This window comes from Rattus norvegicus, chromosome 18 (assembly GCF_021556685.1).
Source record: "Rattus norvegicus strain SHRSP/BbbUtx chromosome 18, alternate assembly SHRSP_T2T, whole genome shotgun sequence".
Taxonomy (NCBI): Eukaryota; Metazoa; Chordata; class Mammalia; order Rodentia; family Muridae; genus Rattus; species Rattus norvegicus.
The window spans coordinates 44597107-44601665 of record NC_141551.1 but is presented as its reverse complement, the minus strand read 5'-3'; the positions used below and the strand labels follow the sequence as shown (position 1 = coordinate 44601665).

The 4559-nt window shown below is 43.7% G+C and overlaps 1 pseudogene; it reads right to left on the bottom strand.

Annotated features, from left to right (window-relative positions):
* Window positions 1–426: 426 nt before the first annotated feature.
* Window positions 427–1303, bottom strand: Dppa4-ps5 (developmental pluripotency-associated 4, pseudogene 5; annotated as a pseudogene).
* Window positions 1304–4559: the final 3256 nt, after the last annotated feature.

Here is a 4559-nt window from a genome sequence, read left to right as displayed (position 1 = left end):
AATATTAAACACTGACAACGTAATACAACCCAGGGAAGAGGACATGTAGAGGCTACAGGCACAAGGTCTTCACATTGACTGCTGAACTGTCTATGACCCTAGTTGTGCTGGTGACAAGACAAGCAAGTGTTATATCTGGAGATGTCATATTCTTGCCCCAGGACCTGCTTGCAGCAAAACACACAGGACACTTTTTTTTTTAAAAATCTTCACACAAGAGTAGCTAACTTATAATATCCCATAATTCTGGGTGAGGTGGACACCTTCAAAGGCATAGATGTGGATTTCTGTCAGTCTCGGTGTCAGCAGTAGCTTTGTAGCCTGCTCCACAAGAATGGGTGATGCCGTGTGTAAGAGATCCACCCTTAGTATTTGGGTCTGTTTTCAGTTGTGGCAAAGTGATGCCAAACTTAAGAGATCTACCCTTTATCCTTGGAGCCTCTTAGTTAAGACCTTTTCCCTGTGAACACACTTAGGGCACAGTATATTGTCCTCCAGGCGTTGCAGGCTGGAAACAGGAAACAGGAAACAGAAATCAGGAAACAGGAAGCAGAAAGTAGGAAGCAGGAAACAGGAATTTTTCCTTTCTTCTCAGGTACCCAGACTTGTACAGGATGGAACTGCAGCCAAACCCAACCACTTGAGGTCGCAGGAATGCTTTTCCCATGAATCACACACCACATTCCCCTATAAGTCTCTTGCACTGGATCGATCCTCTTAGCATTGGATGAAATTCTACGCCAAGGCATCAGCACTGTCTTGAAGGCAGTTGTCAGAACAGTAGTGCTGACTTCCTCATAGAACACAGGAGGATCAATAAGGACAGGTATTTGCTCCTCTGGTATAAAGGCACTATTTCAAGCGGAACTGTCGCCCCCTCCTCATTTTTTTTTTTAAAGAGATGTTTTCACCCTGGCCTCCTTTGGTAAGTCAGGAATGTTTGCTCTGGGAAAGCCCCAGAGTCATTTATAAGCGTCAAATTTCTGGCCTTTACTGCTCAGCTTCATGTGCTGGCACGATGCTGGCAAAACATCTCGGTGTATCAGGTTTACTTAGGGGCAGATGTTCTGGAAAAGGAGGAACTGATACCTTCCTACGAGTGTGTCCTAGAGTCTCAGCATTTTGTGATTTCTCCTTTGGCTTACAACTGTTATCTTTCTCTGGCTTTGTTTGTTTGTTTGTTTGTTTTTTCCCCCATTGCTCCAGTCTTTGCAGAAGATGTGCTTGGTTGAGTAGGCGTCTGGCGTTCCACTTCTTCCCTTGGTTCTTCTGTGTTCTGCTTCTTGCTTCCAGCAGTCTCCATCTTCAGATTAGATGAAACCCAGAAAAGAAAGTTCTTCCAGCTTCCAAATGACCCCTGACCTCAGTGCGATAATTCGTTTTCTTAAGTCTTTGGCTTCTACTGATGTTTGCTCATACTGGAATCTCAAGCCAGATAGTTTGTAACTCGACCCCAAATAATAGCATTTCCATTTCAAAGTGCTCTGAAAGGGCTCCCTGTCTCTGTGTGTCTCTCCATCTAGGAAAAAGAAGATTTTTGGTTACAAGACCACAAGCCATGGAATGAGAACCAGACTTCATTTCAGATTCATATTCTTTCATTTATCAAGTTGCTCGTTCTCGGAAAGTCCCCTCACCTTTGTGAGGTTATGTGGATCAATGTAAAAAACAAACCAAACACTTTTTTTTCCTGGTGATGAATCATAGTTACACAAATTAAAAAGTCCTTAGCAATTGCCATGGTGCCTGACACACACACACACACACACACACACACACACAAACACACACACACACACACGCGTGTGTGTGTGTGTGTTTGTGTGTGTGTGTGTGTGTGTGTGTGTGTGTGTGTACATTCCTTTACTTTTTTTCTTACTCTCCATGAACAAGTGGTAAAAAGCTCAGATTCTCAACGTATGATTTCTCTTAAAGTAACCTAGGCCAGGTATTCTGATTTCCCTTAATCTTTGGTGGAAGCTCAGTATAAACGGATAAACATGGAGCTTGGCTGGGGTGCAGGGTCTCCGCTTTGCTGCCCGACAAGCTGCAGCCCTGAGTATTCTGTGTAGACAGTCCCTGGTGCCCTGTCTACATGTGCACTGAGGTGTGTTCTCTGGCACCTCCATGGGCTGCATCAACACCGTAACGCTGGTAACGTTCTAGAATTATTTTTCTTCTAATTTACTTATTCCACTTGAAGTATTTTAACAAAAACTCATACTGGGTTTACAGAGACTCCATCATAATTCTGTACCTCACAGTCTCCCTGAACATGACAGCAAAGAACCCTATGCCCAGGGGAAACCAAAACACCACAAATTTGGCTCTGAGATACACACAGCATTTCCTTCAGGCACTTTGCTGTAAGAAAGGGCATTTCATCTTTAAGCACACAACGCAGCCCAAAGCACTTCCCTAGTATGGTTATTTGTCCTTTGCTGTTCTCTGCGCCTGGGGTGAAGATGAATCAGAATATTTGCTGAAATCTCTAGCATATGGTGCATTCCTTGCTGATAATTAATAAACAATAGGTCTTACACAAAGTTAACAGACAAGTTTCTTGAATAGCTGAGCTCCCTTATGTATGCCCGCTGATGCCTAACTTGATGGTGCTTCGGCACCCAGAATATCAAATCTTCTCTCCACACTTAGGTGGTGTGCTTATGCATTCTAAAAAGTGTGTCAGTGTATGGTGTTTATCTTCAGTTCGAAGATTATGAGTTATCTTGGCAGATACTGTCTCCTTCTATTTGAATGTGTAATGTGTGCCTGGAGGCGACTGTTCTTTGCCAGCGTACATCCTCCAAACAACAGAAATCAGTGAGGTTTAAGACTGTTCTGGAATACGTGTCTCAAATTGCATTTTCCTTCACTATCACGTTCGCCTTATTGGTGACTGTCCCTCTATACGTCATGTTTGCCATGGTGGATTTCAAAATGTATATTGTATTCTGTAATCATTTATGTAAGATAAATTAAAATCGGCAAAGCACAGAATTTCTATTTCTCAGTTTTGATTTGGGATGAACAATCAAATGCTAGTGTAAGAACTACATTTTAACCCCAAACCACAATGCACATGCTCTTCCAGTGTGTTTCTCTTTGTTTTTCTGACTTCCTTCTACCCATCTTATCTTATTTATCAATAGAAGTATAAAGTTCCTCAAGCCATAAACCTACTGGGTTCTTGGATGTTTCCCAACCAGACTATCTTAACGATGGAGAGGGTGGAATACCTCTGGCCAGATAGCGCTGAGTGGGTTCTTACTCTCAGGTGATGTTACATCCTGGGCTACAGTGAGATGAAGAGGAAAAGGAAGAGAAAGAGGAAGAGGAGGAGGAAGAGGAGGAGGAAGAGGAAGAGGAGGAAGAGGAGGTAGAAGAGGAGGAGGAGGAGGAGGAGGAGGAGGAGGAGGAGGAGGAGGAGGAGGAGGAGGAGGAGGAGGAGAGTGATCTAGTTTCCCAGCTCTGGACTTTCTGAAGGCAGTGCCTGTACATGTCTGTAGGTAGCTGTGTTGTGGATATGTGAGTCAGTCTTCAGCCATGTAATTCCATGTAATTTCCTCTTCATCTTTTTGAACAAACTTTACATGCAAGATGTTATGATTGAGCCTCTCATGGCTTAGTACTAAACATGTTGTCATTTCCTCTGAGGTGTCTGAGGTTGGTTTCTGTCTCTAGTTAGGGCTTTGTGCTTCCTCCTCTTTTATACTCAGTTGACATTTTGACCATTCATATTCTGTAGCCTGCTGATCACAATTGATCTCAGGACCTGAAAACGAACCCAGAAGGAATGTTTTGAAATGAAAATGACTATTACATATATACATAGGTGGCCATGGCTGAAACCTCTTTGGTAATGCTGGTGACAGCTCAGAACACTTATTCTGAAGGCTTTAGAAACCCAATCAATGTCAACTCACAAGAGCTTTGTCTTAGTTTCAATTGCTGTGACAAAGTCACAGTGATTGAACCTTCCACCTCCTGCAGCAGCAGCATTGGCTTGGGAGTCTCCATGGCTTCTGAGTACGGGCCACTCAGATCAGCATGCCACCCAGCAGCAGCATGGCCCTCAGATATCCACATGGTCTCTGGTGGCAGCCCAGATGGTAACTCAGATCACAGACATCAATACTGCTACAGCCAGACCATGGACCCAGACATGGCCTTTGGCAGCAGCCTGGGTCAGTATGTCACCTTGGCATCCTCAGATCTGCCTGTTCTTTACCACCTTCCAGTCTGCAGTTCCACCCTTTTCCACAGTGGACACACCCCTCAGCCTCACGTTCTCTTCTCTGTCTTCCCATTTCTTCATCACATACTCATCCTGCAGCAGGTGCGTGGGTGTTTCTCTCCCAGCCACTGCCAGTTATATATATTCTTATAGAGAAAATTAGACATGTAATTTTCCTGCATCTGGCACTGCTGAACAGAGTCATGCTGCCATTTGAGAGTGGGTCAAAGTTCTGTTACGAAGATGTACTTTTTGGTGAGGTGTTGTTATACCTCTACCATGGTGAGAATATGTTTTTAAATAAAAACTTGCTAATAATTCT